Source organism: Macrobrachium nipponense, chromosome 1 (genome assembly GCF_015104395.2).
Source record: "Macrobrachium nipponense isolate FS-2020 chromosome 1, ASM1510439v2, whole genome shotgun sequence".
Classification (NCBI taxonomy): Eukaryota; Metazoa; Arthropoda; class Malacostraca; order Decapoda; family Palaemonidae; genus Macrobrachium; species Macrobrachium nipponense.
The window spans coordinates 158,059,269-158,074,712 of record NC_087200.1 but is presented as its reverse complement, the minus strand read 5'-3'; the positions used below and the strand labels follow the sequence as shown (position 1 = coordinate 158,074,712).

The 15,444-nt window shown below is 47.0% G+C and overlaps 1 protein-coding gene across 1 annotated transcript in view; it reads right to left on the bottom strand.

Moving 5' to 3' along the window:
* LOC135219787 (CWF19-like protein 1) overlaps positions 1-15,444 on the bottom strand; it is a gene marked incomplete at its 5' end in the record, with an annotated part of 332,999 nt that overhangs the window by 216,163 nt on the left and 101,392 nt on the right.

The window sequence follows — 15,444 nt, the reverse complement described above, 5'->3', positions numbered from 1 at the left end:
TTTCCTGGTGGCAAGACCTTTCGAAGCTCTCATTAGCAAGGAGATCTCGAATGAGTTCGAGATGTCCAGTCCTCAGTTTTAGGACGAGAGCCAGGGCGGCTCTATATCCTTTAAACTGTGGGTACTGAGAGGAGCTTCTCTCGGCGAAGAAACACGAGGAAATCCGCTACCTGCTGAAGAGTGCTCTGAGAGGAGACAGACCCTGTCTACGACACCAACCACAGAAGACGGCCTGGTACACAGCTGCAGAGGACTGTCGGACGTGTCCAGCCATCTCTGTTGCTGCGCTACGAGAAAAGCCTCTCGTTCGCAAGAGATGGTGGATTAAACAGCCAGCCGTGAAGTTGAAGGGACTGGACTGCTTGGTGGTACCGTTCTACGTGTGGCTGGGCTAGAAGGTTGTGCCAATTGGGTAGTCTCTCGGTGCGTCCGCAAGAAGAGCCAGCAGGTCCGGATACCAAACGGCTTGAGGCCGTTTGGGAGCCACCAGGATCATTCTGAGATTGGGAGTGACCAGCGCTCGAACTGATCACTTTCCGAATCAGACAGAAGGGAGGAAAGGCGTAGGCGAAGAGGTTGTCCCAGGGGTGTTGGAGAGCGTCCTCTGCAGCTGCCCATGGGTCCGGCACGGCTGAAAAGAAAACCTGAAGTTTTCTGTTGTGCCGGGTGGCGAACAGGTCTACGACCGGTCGGGCGCCCCCACAGGTTGAAGAGCCTTTCCGCCAAGTCTTGGTGTAGAGACCAATTCGGTCCCTATCACCTGATCTGACGGCTGAGCTTGTCCGCTACTACATTCCTCTTGCCTGGAATGTAGCGTGCCGACAGCTCTATCGAGTGGAGCCGTGGCCCACTCGTAGCACCTGCACCGTCAACTGATGGAGCGGAAGAGACACTAGCCACTGCTTGTTGACATATGCCACTACTGTGGTGTTGTCGCACATCAACACCACCGAGTGTCCCACCAAGCGGATCCTGAAATTCTCGGAGAGCGTTGAACGCCGCCCTTGAGTTCCAGGACATTGATGTGAAGGTGCTTTTCGTGATGGTCCCACACACCTGCAGTCAGCAACTCCTCCAGGTGTGCGCCCCATCCCTCGGTCGATGCGTCTGAGAACAGAAGCATCTCCGGGGGGGGGAGTGCGTATTGGCACTCCTCTTAAGAGGTTCTTGTCGTCGAGGCCACCAGGCTAGGTCCTGCCTCACCTTGTCCGTGAGAGCCACAGGAAAGTAAGGAGGATCCTTGGCCTGAGACCAACTCTCCCTTAGCCTCCACTGGAGAGACCGCAGGTGAAGACGCCCGTGAGGAACTAACTTCTCGAGTGACGACAGATGGCCGATCACGACTTGCCATTGCTGTGCTGCCTGTTCCTGCCGAGACAGGAACCGGCCGGCTGCCTCCCTGAATTTGCTGATACGCAAGTCTGCGGGAAAGACCTGCCCTGCTACCGTGTCTATCAGCATACCCAGGTACTTGGGTTCAAGATTGGACTTCCCGTAGTTTATCACGATCCCCAGATCGCGACAAAACTTGAGGAGTCGATCTCTGTCCTGCAGCAACTGCGAGCGGGAGCTCGCCAGGACTAGCCAATCGTCGAGATACCTCAGAAGACGTATCCCGTGCGAATGGGCCCAAGCTGACACCAGAGTGAACACTCGCGTGAACACCTGTGGGGCGGTTGAGAGACCGAAACAAAGTGCCCTGAATTGGTACACCGTCCCGTCGAAGATGAAGCGGAGGTACTTTCTGGAGGACTGATGGATGGGTATTTGAAAATAATAGCCGTCCTTCAAGTCCACTGAAAGCATGAAATCGTTCCCCCTGATTGAGTCGAGCACCGAGCGTGCCGACTCCATCGTGAACCGCGTCGTGCGAACGAAGCGGTTCAGGGGAGAGAGGTCTATCACCGGACGCCAGCCCCCCGATGCCTTCTCCACTAGGAAGAGGCGGCTGTAAAAGCCCGGTGACTGGTCCTCCACGATTTCTACAGCTCGTTTCGCCAGCATGGTCTTGATCTCCTGTCGAAGAGCGTTGTCCTTTGATGATCCCCGGACATAGGTTTGTAGGTGGACCGGTTTGGAGATGAGGGGGGGCCGAGACTCGAAGGGTAGTAGATATCCCTCCCGAAGGACGTCTACTATCCAGTTCTCGGCGCCGTAGCGCTGCCAAGTTGCCCAATGGCTCGCCAGGCACCCCCCCACTTCCGGCAGCAGGTGAGGGGGAACGCCGTCCCTAGTGTTTCCCTCCTCATTTCGACTTCTTCCCACCACCTCCTCGGGGAAAGGAGGGCTGGGAGGAGGGCTGGTTACGGCCTCCTTTAGCAGACGTCGAAACAGCAGGAGTCTTCACACGGGGTTTGGACGGTGCAACCGTCTTCGCCGCCGTGGAAGCGCTAGCTAAGCTCTTTGGCTTAGCCGCAGTCGCTCGAGATTGCCCAGTAACCTTCGAGACTGCCTGGTGAACTAAGCGGTCACTGTCATCAGTGCGCCGCCTTTCCACCGCAGCGTCCACCATCTCTCCGAGAAAGAGAGCTGGGGAAACTCCTAATTGGTCCATTGCGAAGCCCCGAGAGCCGCCTCACGCCGGCCCCCTTGGTCACTCGGTAAGGACTGCGTCCCTACGTCGAAGAACCAAGTTGCCCACAGGTTAGCAGTCTGATGGGCGAGGTAAGAGATCGCTCTTCCTCCAGAAAGAAGCGTCGTCTTCGAGAGCAGAACTCCCAGAGCCGGCCGCTACTTTGGATATTGTGAGGGACCACAAATCAGCCAAGAGACTGCCTGGAATGCTGCCATAGCGGTAGATTCCAGGGCAAGTGCCTCCTGCTGCGAGAACCAGAGTTCTCCGACAGGAGCTGCTGCAGGGACACACCTGGAGTCAGCCTCGCTAACTCCGGGTTAACACCTGTTTTCGGCAGTATCGGGTCTTCTGAAGGCACGTAAAATCGCCTCTGACGCTGTAGAGGAGGAGGAAGCAGCTTAGAAGACCGTCCGGATTTCAGCGAATCCTCCCGTCCTGAGACGAGATTCTCACTTGATCCAGGGACTGAGCTGCAAGCTCTGATCGCGGTAACCCCACCATCATTTTGGGTTCCCTCTTAGGACCCCAAAATGACTCGAGCCGGGACGTGGGCTCTGCCGGTGGTAGCGGCGATCCTTCCGCAAGGTCATTATGCTGACGAATCAGCTTAATGACCTCTGCACAGTTCCTCTGTATCTCGGGAGTGACTGCGTCTTGTGGAGTAGGACCGTCCAGTCCCTCCAGCAAGAACAGATCCCGTGATATCCTCTCTTCAGAAGGAGGAACAGCGGCAGACCCCTGACGGTCACCTCCAACTTCTTGCGCGTATGTTCTGGTCGGTCCTATAACCATGCCTGAGCCATACGGCGTCATAGCGGGATCGCGAGCGGCGCACCTCTCGTGATCACTCCTCGGTACCTCGCTCCTCCCGGTGTAGCCCGAGGAGGTTGAAGGTACGGGAGAGGCAGACCTGACGCTCCCCCCTCGCTCGCTGGCAGGACCAGCGTCCGTGGAGGGCTGCTGCTGATCGTCAACCCGCGGTGGCGATCGAGCAGCAGGCCTAGCCTTGCCGCTCGCCTGGGGCGAGTGGCTCGGCTGAGAACGTTGACGCTGATCTCTACGGTCAGGCGAGCTGTTGCTGGTTTACCGTCTCCGCCCGGTCCCTATGGGATGGGAGCGGCGGTCAGGTGACCTGCTAGGCTCTCTGTCGCGGTGAGACCGGCCAGCGCCTCTCGGCGCGCGAGCCGCTGGTACCAGCCGTGGCTGGTACCGACGACGCCGCGGGGACCCCTTCCTCGCCTCAACCCGTGGCTGGTCAGCGACCGTCACGTCAACCCGAGCAGCCAGTTGGTCGCTGCGAGAGCGTCCACTGGCCTGGCGAGAGTACGTGTGCACGACTCTCGCCAGTCTTCTGCTCCGGCCGCGGTTCTTGACGGCGAGCGAGTCGGGCGTCAAAACTTTTGGCTGGACGGTCTCCCGTGGAAAAGCGTCACTCGGTACTTCTCGCGAACGAGAAGCGGCCGAGACGGAACCTGATTTAGCGGGCAGGACCGCTAACACCAGGTGAGGACGTACCAGCCGAGGCTGGTACACCTCTGGTCCCCGTCGTCTTCTTCTTTGCAGAGGAAGAGACGGGCCCCGTTCCCGAAGGAACAGGAGGACCAGCAGAAGAGCTCCCCGAATCGCCTGAGCGAGACGGGCCCTTAGAAGATCCGAAGGAGTCTTCTTAGGGGGGTGGGGAGGAGGCAGCCTTCTTCTTCTTCGGCTGGTTAGCCTTAGAAGTCGAAGGGGAAGAGGAGGCAGCAGACGACGAAGAAGACGACGAAGACGACGACGACACCTTCCTCTTCTTCCTCTTCTTCTTCGCCAGGCTCCGCAGGACAGACGTCAGGTCTTCCATCCAGGAGGGAGCCGGGGCAGTTGCCGAAGCAACAGGGCCCGACTGCACCTGTCCGGAAGAACCTGAGACTGTAGCATCACCACCAACAGCAGGAGCGACAGGAACAGGTCCAGGAACAGCAGGGAACAGCATGTACAGCATCTGAAAAGGAAGGAGCAGCAGGGACAGACAACAGGTACGGCAGGCACGGCAGGAACCACAGGAGAGCCAGGCGTCCTGTCGGCAGCTACCGTCATTCTCGGCACTGGCGGCAGGTCTAGGGGGGTACTCTTAGGGCAGCGGAAGTCCGGGGTCGGCAACACAAAAAAACAGTGGCTGGTGGCACCGTCCTCTTTGGTACGGCAGTAATAGGTTTGTGCACCGCAGCCGTAGGCGTCACCGTCATTACATGCGGCGTGTACACCAAGTGCGGCGGCATGTCATATGCTGGTGTTGATATGGTGGTAGTGGTAGTGGTTACCGTACCATGAGTGACCACTGCCGACCCCGCCAACCGCTGAATCAACCCCTGGATACTTGGCACTCCCTGCAGTCCCAGCGACTCCCACACCTGTCCAAGGTCGTCCTTCGCTGGTGGCACATCTGCGGAAGCAACAGTCGGGTTAGTAAGAGGGGTTTCCTCGCGCCTGGGGGGAGAAGAACCCCACCCAGAGCGGACGGAAGACCCCGAATACAACTGGACGTCCGGGTAGCGGGCGCCCTCCTCCACACTCGACGGATCGAGAGAGGAGAAGGACTCCGCTACCCCCCCCCGCAGGGGAAGGCGCGAAACGTGGGGGCTGACCGGGAGGCAGGAAAGAAGACGAAGTGTCAGTTACCAAAGGAGTCACTGGAGAGCTTTCCGATGACTTCTTTGGAGGCCTAAGTCTCTTCCTGCCCTCGTACAGAACCCACTGCGCCTCGGACCAATTCATACAAGTTATACATGGCTCGTTGCGGGAGCATTCTCGCCCCCGGCAACGAGTACAAACCTCATGTGGATCCACATCCACGAATGATCTAAATCCGCCGCATCTACGCCCCTCCAGCCCGGGACACACTCTACGGGCGACTGGGGGGCGCGGCGAAATCTCCATTTCTTGATCACTCATATTGCAAATGAATAAAGAAATGTATAAGTACTTACAATCATACACACTCAATTAAACCAGAAAAAGAGGGCTGATACTCAAAGCAAACGACAAAAGCGGGCAGAGCGATGACGAACACGTCCTATCTCCACACGGCCGAAAGCAAAAGTGATTTGTTTACCTCCCAGTCGCACGGCGCGCGACGATCGGACAAGCAGTTAACTACCGTTCTCCCCTTGTTCGAAGCTTACGACCGTTCCAGCTGCCGCTAGCTACTTCCTATTGTTAAAGGACCGATGGTTTGTATTACGTATCGGAACAAATTTCGATTTATGGTGAATTTATGAAAAAAACTTTTTCCTTACGACCGCCGCGTAGTAACTCTTCCGAAAAAATCAGAAATTTTTTTTCATCCGCTTATTTTTGCGTAATGTTCGACATTTTCCAGGTTTTTAAATTAGCCGGTTACATACTTTTAGTATATGGATGGAAATGTGAGCAATTTCATGTAGAACTACAACAAAAAACAACCCATGGTTGTAGCTTTTTATCAGTATTGAAATATTTTCATATAAATAATGATAAGTGCCAAATAAAAATCACCCTTCGATCAACGTTTGACTCGAACCGAAATGATTGGTCAAAAAAAACGCAATTGTAAGCTAAAAACTCTTACATTCTAGTAATATTCAATCATTTACCTTTATTTTGCAAGACAAAAAATTGGATGTCTCTAGCACATATTTTGATTTATGGTGAATTTATGAAAAAAAATAATAATTTTCCTTACGTCCGCACGGTAACTCTTCTGAAAAAAATCAGACATTTTTTCGTCCGATTGTCGTAATGTTTGCACCATTTTAAATTAGCCGTTACATAAAGTTTTATATATGAAAATGTGCCCAATTTCATGTAGAATACAACAATAAACAACCCATGGTTGTAGCTTATATCAGTTTTGAAATATTTTCATATAAAAACAATAAGTGCCAAATTTTCAACCTTCGGTCAAATTTGACTCGACCGAAATGGTCAAAAAACGCAATTGTAAGCTAAAACTATTACATTCTAGTAATATTCAATCATTTACCTTTATTTTGCAACAAATTGGAAGTCTCTAGCACAATATTTCGATTTATGGTGAATTTATGAAAAAAAACTTCTTCCTTACATCCGCGCGGTAACTCTTCCGAAAAAATCTGAAATTTTTTCGTCCGATTGTTGTAATGTTTGCACCATTTTAAATTAGCCGTTACATAAAGTTTTATATATGAAAATGTGCGCAATTTAATGTAGAAAACAACAAATAACAACCCATGGTTGTAGCTTTTATCAGTTTTGAAATATTTTCATATAAATAACGATAAATAGAAAAAATTTGTCCTTCGGTCAAATTTAACTCGACCGAAATGGTCGAAAACTGCAATTGTAAGCTAAAACACTTACAGTCTAGTAATATTCAATCAATTTACTTCATTTTGCAACAAACAGGAAGTCTCTAGCACAATATTTTGATTTATGGTGAATTTTTTAAAACTGCTTTTGTTTTTTTTTTACCTCTGAGCATTACGAATTCATGCATCATGGTGATAATATTTTCTCTGTGTTGCCTTGATCGTTTTACAATGTGTTATATACCAAATTGATCGCAATTTAGTGTACAATATAACGAAAAAAAATTAACTTGTTACCTTTAATTGTTTTGCTCACTTCGGGATTTGTATACAATTACATATGAAATTTTTTTTACGCGGTGTCATATAACCCAATATTTATATATGATAATGATATTTTTTTCATTTCTGAAGGTTGCATACTAAACTTCAGGCAATAACAAAAAAAGGAGCCAAAATGAACTCTTAATCTTGAAAACTACGTGTGCTGTGATTTTTTAAAAAAACATTTGTTCCGCTTTGGCGATCACTCGCGAACACCGCCGGCATACGGGAGACGATTTTCAAAATACCGCTTCAGCGTTTAAGGGTTAACAAAAAGTAGAAAGGCGGCTATAAGGCTATCACAAAAAGTGGGTTTGTGTATTAATTGAATTTAATATTAATATCAAAACAGTATATTTAAAAAACAAAAATAAACAAGAAAGATCCCACTGGGAAAATGATCAAGAGCCAGTCAGCAAGAGCTCACAAACACACGTCTTCATCGGACGACAGCCGAAGGCAAAGTGGAGTGTTTACATCCATGCAGGCTGGCCTGCCCGCCTGCCACACAGTAGTTACTGACTAACCACCTTGTTCAAGAATTTAACGCCCGTAATTCCAGGTACGCCGAAATTAATTCCTTATGTAAAGGACCGAGGGTTTGTATATCATGTAGGAACAAACTTTCAATCCTACATGATATACATCTCCCTTCTGCTTGTATATATATACCATTAGACTCTCCTCCCAATCCCTTGGCATTTCTTCCTCTTCACATATAGCTTTTAATAAATCTAACATCCATATCTCCCCCTCTGTACCTAGTAATTTGAGCATTTCAATTTGGAACTCTGATGGACCTGGTGATTTACCATTCTTCATTTTCCTTAACGCTCTCTTCGCTTCTGTATCCTTTATCCCCCTCACTGGTCCCTCCACCCTCTGTGCTTCCCCCATCTCCTCTTCTCATTTTCATTATTTAAGTTGTTCAAAATACTCTCACCATCTCTTTTAATGTCTTCCTCCCATACAATATATTTCCATTACTATCCTTGATGACACCCAATCTACCCACATCCTGTCTCTGCCTTTTCCTTGAGTTTGAAATCTTATAGATATTCTTTTCTCCTCTTGTTCCTAGTCTTTCATTCAACTGCTCCGCTGCCCTTCCCATAGCCATACCTACCCCCCTACTCGCCTCTTTCCTCTTTTCTATAACTTTCCTCTGCACCCTGTGCATGCCTTACTTTACAGTCCTTAAATGCTTTTGATTTTCTTTTAATTGATTCTTGCACCTCTCCATTCCACCGCCACTTTTCTCCTCTCGATACTCCATATAAGCTGGTTTTTCCCACCAGTTCCTATGCTTCCCCCACACTTATTTCTCTTGTCTGCCCAGATATTTTCCACTCTATTACCCTGTCCAAAGTCTATGTTCCCCCTTTCCATACATCTCTCTCTCACAGTCCTAAATTGCTCCCCCTTTCTTCCTTCAAGATCCCAATCCTAATTCTAGATCTCTTTCACTTCTTGGGTTTCCTACCTCTCATTTTGAAATCCATCACCATCAACCTATGCTGTTTAACACACACTTCTCCCAAGATCACTTTGCGGTTTGTCACATTGCTTTTGTCGGCACCTCTAACAAGGTTGTAATCTATTTGGCTTTACACTCCACTTTCATTAGTTATTAAGTACTTATCTAACTTCTGAAACCATGTGTTCATACAGGCCAATTCAAAACTCTGAGCCATCTCCAATAAATAATTCCCACCTTTATTTCTAATTCCAAACCCATGGCCTCCGAGTACCTCCTAATAACCATCTCTTCTTTCCCATCCTGCCATTCATATCAGCTCCCATTATCATTTTCTCCTCCCCTTTCACTATTCTAATGGCAGCCTCAAACTCTTGTCTAAATAATTCTTTCTCTTGCTCTTAGCAACCCATCTTAGGACCGTATGCTGATATTATATTTACTACCTTGTCCCCTATCAGTATTGGAATCTTTAAAAGCTTATCACATATTCTCTTCACTTCTACCGCTTTTTCCTTCCAGTCGTTACTTACTATAATTCCAACTCCATTTCTTCCCTCTCATGACCCACTGTAATACGGTTTATCTCCCTAGTTCCACTCCTTTTCCACCTAGTCTCCTGCACACACAAGAAATCTATCATCCTCCTCTCCATCACATCTACTATCTCCCTCAGTTTACCTGTTAAGAGTACCTACGTTCCACATGCCTGCTCTTATCTTCCACTCTTCACTAAGAACAATGTGATACAGAGCGTTGTCATTAAACATGTTAGAGACACAGATTACAACATCTTTGTGGAAGGCCCGTGAAAAAGATATGGGTCACGAGATAAATTTTCATTGATTGGCCCTAGTGTGAAAAAATATCTGCAAGAAAATCAATTGTCCCTCAAGTGCCTCCTTGTTAATGGACAATGCTCCTGCGAATCCTCCTGGGTTGGAAGGGCCAGACGTGTTAGACGAATCCAAAATTCGTCACCGTGAAGTTCTTGCCCTCCAATACCACTCCTCTCAGCCATTACCCATGGACCAGCACAATCATCTCGAACTTAAGAAACTCTATACAAAGGCACTATTCCAAAGGTGCTTTGAAGTGACCTCAGACACTGAATTGACCATAAGAGAGTTTTGGAAGGAACACTTCAACATCTTTAACTGTATAAGCCTTATAGCCAAGGCTTGGCAGGGAGTGACTTCCCGAACAATGAACTCTTCTTGGAGAAAATTGTGGCCAGTATTACCTTGAGAAGGATTTCAAGGGGTTTGAGGCTGACCCCGATGACCCTACGGCTGTTGTGGAGTCAACTGTGTCTCTGGGGAAGTCCATGGGCTTGGATGTGTGTGGTGAGGACATGGAAGAGCTAACACTGAGGAGCTGCAAGACCTTCACCAGGAACAGCAACAGCTGGCAGATGAGAAATCTGAGGAAGAAAAGAAAGAGAGAAGGGATACTGTGCCTACTTCAGTGATCAAAGAAATGTTTGCGAAGTGGAGTGATTTGCAAAATTTTGTTGAGACATCCAAACAAAGATGTTGCAATCTGTGTCTCTAACATGTTTAATGACAACACTCTGCATCACTTTAGGCAAATTTTAAAGAGATGTAAGAAACAAATATCTCTGGACAGTTTTGTTATTTGGTAGGGGTCCAGTGACTCTTAAGCTGGCCCTAGTGCCAGTAAAAATCCAAGTGGGTAAGTAACCTCAGACAGTGCCACTAAAATGTAAAGAAGTAAGTAACCCAAGAAAGGTACATGATACCTGAAGTCCATCTGGAAGGGGATTTCCCTTCCAAACAGTAACCTCTCCTCCTCCCTCTCCCCTCCTCTCTGTCTTCCATACGCTAACAAGTCTTCCATAAAGGTAAAAGTGATATTAAATATTCATTATTCATTTATATTTATTTCTCATTGTTTTCTTTATTTATTTAAAACAGTTATTCCCTGTAAAATGTATTTTTTGTAACCCTTAAACGCCTAAGGGGTATATAATAAAAATCGTCTCCCGTATGCCTAGGGGGTCTCAGAGTGAGCGCCGAAGCAGAAAAAATGATGTTGTTATGATACAATAAAGTTTGTTCATACTTACCTGGCAGATATATATATAGCTGTATTTTCTGAAGTCCGACAGAATTTTAAAAACTTCCGACACACGCCAGTGGTCGGTCAGGTGGTTAGTACCCATTCCCGCGCTGGGAGGCGGGTATCAGGAACCATTCCCATTTTCTATTCATAATTTTTATTTCCACTGTCCCCTGAGGGGAGGTGGGTGGGTACTTGATTATATATATCTGCCAGGTAAGTATGAACAAACTTTATTGTATCATAACAACATCATTTTGTTCATGAAACTTACCTGTCAGATATATATATAGCTGAATCCCACCTTTGGAGGTGGGAAGGGACAGAATAGAAGGATTTTGGAAACAAATGCATGCAGATGATTTACATCTTGGTTCCACCTGTTAGCATAGCTGGCTTCGTGGTTACTGCCACGTAAGTCTGGCTTGTGCTACTAGAGTTGCCAGCGAGGGTAGAGACCTATATAGCTGGTGCACTCCAGATGATCTGTCAACAGGGCGAGACCACGACGTGACTAGACCATATTGACCATACCATGAGGGCTAAGAAGTAAAATAAATATATATATATATATATATATATATAGATATATATATATATATATATATATATATATATATATATATATATCTATATATATATATATATATCACCACCTGACCAACCTAGCCAAAGTTAGGGTGTTTTAAACTAAGGCTTAAGAGTTAAGAAGTCGCCGTTGTCGGCGACTCAAACAACTAAATTAAGAGCTCTTCCTAACCATTTTCTACAGGATAGGATGAGTGGTACTTCTTGCCCCCAAGATTGTGTCTGCAGACACGTATGGCCCTAGCGAGCAGCAGATCTCATTTGCCATCTTCACATCTCGCAGGGAGTGTGAAGTGAACAAAGAGTTGCTTCGCTACCATGGTACTCAGGATGTTGCTGAGTGCCATGCTCTGTTGAAATGCTTCCGAGGCCGCGCCCTCACCTCGTGAGCATTCAGATAAAAAGATTTCAAATCTGTGTAAACACAATGAAGGAGCATTTTTGAAAGAACTCCTTAACACTAAAGCCAGGGTGTTCTTTGATATGGGCAAGTCTGGTCTTTTTCGGAACACTGCAGATTGCCCCGAATGACTTCGACTTTCTTGAGTTTTATGTAGGTAAAACTTGAGAGACCCGACAGGGCACAGGATCTCTCTGGCTCCTGCCCACTAACTTTGTGCCATCCTTGCTTCCAAGCTCCTGGCCCAAGGACAAAAAAAAAACGGGTTTCCATTCTTAGGCCACAACGGAAGGCTTAGAGAGCACACCGCCTTGTGTTCTCTAAAGCCAAACTTGTGACGATGGCTTAAAATTTCACTAACCCTCTTTGTCGTATCTAGGGTGGTTAGAAGAAGGCCTTCCTGATCACATGCAAGAAGTTAAACAGGTAGGAGAGGTTCGAATGCTTTGACATCAAGAACTTCAGACTACGTCTAAGTTCCATATTGGAAGCTTCGATCTGGACATGCACAGTCAGTCCGTCTGTACTAAAGTCTAGGTGACCGACAGTTGACCAGTCAGACGAATCAAGGACAGCATGGCTGTACCCTGAAGACCATAAGGCACTATCTTCGCTGAAGGATGATGTGTCTGGACGCCTGGGCGATTCAATCTTAAGCAAAACCTGGGGGTGTATCAACGCAACCCAACGTAAGTCAGCGAATCAACTCCTGACTCGAGCTTCTGGTGCCAGGAGAGAAAGGAGCGAGGAGCAAAAAGGCGATTCAGTCCCGAAGGAAAGAATGCCTGACAAAGTCCAACCTGGTCTCATGTTACACGATCATCGGGGGTGTATAAACGCCAACCGACTTCGTCAACAAGAAACTCAGGGCTACTATATGTCGCCTGATCTCGCACGAGTGTCTGACTCCGAGAAAACAGGTGAGACAAAAAGTAGATGGTGAGCGAGTTTCGAGATTCCACAGAACTCAAAGATCGTGAAGGGCTTTGTTGTTTGACAGACGCAAATCTCAGAGCCCAAAGGCCGTCCGAACAACATATTTGCGTATTCTTTAATAGTTGTTGACTGCCAGCTTATTTCCCATTCTTCAGACGGAAATGGAAGACGGTAATCTTATTCCTGTCAACATCTCGATAGTCTGAACGTAGTCAGACTCAGAGCGGAGAGGTTATAGGTACCTTTCGAGTTAGAGTAGACCGACTCTCTCGGAAAAGGTCCTTGGAAAGTGAACTAGGAAGTATGTGACCTCTGTGAATCCAGGATCCTGAAGGCCAACATGGGGCGATCAGCGTCATTGTCGCTCCCTGTGACGTCATAAATCCTCTTATTACATTTCCTAAGCGATTGAAAAAGGGGAAAAGAGACTAAACATCCATCCCCGTTCAATATCATAGGATGGCGTTTAATGTACCGATCCCGGATCGAGAAAAAAGGGAGCAGAGAAGAAGAAGCCTCTTCGTCCTCAACATATCGAAGAGGAAGAATGAAAGGGCGTCCCTAAAGTCTACACAACTCTCAACTTACTTCTAAAGAAAGATTCCACTCGGAAGTGAATAGTTGCTGCCGTCGATCGAGACGATTCGTACGGACTTTTGCAATCCTGTAACGAACCTGTAGAGGATCGTTACATTCTACGCCTGTTGTTATAATAGGCTCTTTCTCGTAAACTCGAACAAGGACAGAGAGAAGATACTTCTTAAGATATGAGAGAGCTGTGGAAAATCAGAGTTGATCTGGGACACTGGTTCCCAAAAAACTCGTTTCGAGGACTGGAGGGACTACCGAATCGCTTTTACTTCTTTCAGATTAAGATCCAGGACATCTGAAAACCCTATCCAGATGTCCGGCACCTTCTTTCTATCACCTCAGGTGATAGACGCACTGAGAGATGTTCCAGAATCATTCCTAGATCTAGAATAATATTTCAGTTTCCCGGTAGGAAAAAAAACTGTGTCTGAATTGCAGTCTATTCGGGGGGAAACAAAACTTCTTCAGGAAGGAAATGGTCCCCAGCAAGCTCATCCATTCCCTCCCCGAGTATGCTTACTTCCCTAATAAGGCTGCGCTTTGCCTAAGCAGAGCATATAAAAGTGCAATGTTGCGGTAGACTGTAGTTCCATACCGTGCGGTAATGAGCACCGAAAGGATTAAGAGATAACTCTGTTGAACATAGTAAGGCAAAACGAGTGCAAGTTTATTCATTCACGTAAGAAATCCCCTCAATCTTAGGCTAAAGTCCGTGATTGTAGGGACAGAGATACAGTTAGTCAGTCAATCCCGCAGGAGAGACGTAACCGTCAGCACAGAGATACGGTTAGTCAGTCAATCCCGCAGGAGAGAGAGACGTAACCTATAGCGCATGACAGCGCACGATCTGTTACTGGCTCGGTTGGACTGGAGGACAGACACAGCGTGACAGCAGCAGCCAGCAGCTTACGAACGTCGTCTCTTAACTTTATGTCTGGGTTGCCAGCTACCTATTTACGAGAAATAGGTCCGTTATTTTTGAGCAGAAAGACTCTCAAGCTGGTATATTTAAGCGAAACAGAAAACGCTAAATATAGATGCGTTGTGTAGTCAGAAACACTACCATACAACGGTAAAAGATAATCGGAAACTCCTGGAAGGCTGCAGGGAGTAACGATTAAATGTCCTTAAAATATACAATAGACCTCTCGGTTGCCATCCGAAGAGGTAACTACAGCAAGCGTAAATGACTTGAACCAACCAGAAGTAAAATAACGCAAGGCAAAATATGAAATTATATCACAATAAAGTTTGTTCATACTTACCTGGCAGACATATATATATACGTATAGCTGAATTCGGAAATACAGCTACATACATATCTGACAGGCAAGTTTCATGAACAAAACTTAAGAGAATCGAAGCAGTCAGCTCAAGATTCTTATGTTATTGGACATAAGCGTTCATTGACGTAGTCTACAAGTCTATTTCTTGTACGAGTCTGCGAATGACGAATGAGAGCTCTTCCGAATCTTGTCAATAAGAGCTTATTCGCTTACGCAATATCAAGTTAATGAGATGGTTGTCAATGAGAACTAACCCATTTACGGGACAAAGAGATATTTTGTCAATGAATTTAATTTTTCCGATTCCCGTCTCCAACGAGGAAGGGGCAAGAATCCTGTTAAGAGACTGGGCTTACGGCAGGTAGAACGACGATGTTCAATTCGGCAGCGTAGTCCCGACTAGAAACTAACAAAATCTATCATCTGAAAAACCCTTTCAGATGGGCTAAAAAGCTTGCAAAATTATCCTGGGAAGAGGAAGAAACTCTCCAACCAGCTTCCTCTCCTGTATCACAACTAATGCCTGCTAAAGCTTAAAATTTATTGGCAGTATGGCAAAGGAAGTCCTGTCTTGCGCTTTCCTGAAGAGCGTCCTTTTGATGAGTGCCTTTGCAAGAATCCTACTGAACGTTGCCGAGAGTCCTGACGTGCAGGACATCAAGCCTTTATAACCCGTAACTGCCTTATCACAAAGTCTTGACTGCGGTAGTGGCAACTTAAATTTATTGGCAGAATGGCAAAGCTTGCGGTAGAGCAAACGAGATCTTCCCTTGAGCTTTCCTTAACTCCATCCACCTATGCGAAAAGCAATATTAATTGACAGAGACCTCTTGAATTCACGAAACCCGATGTCTTGCTGGGTTTCGAAGAAGAAGTTGTCT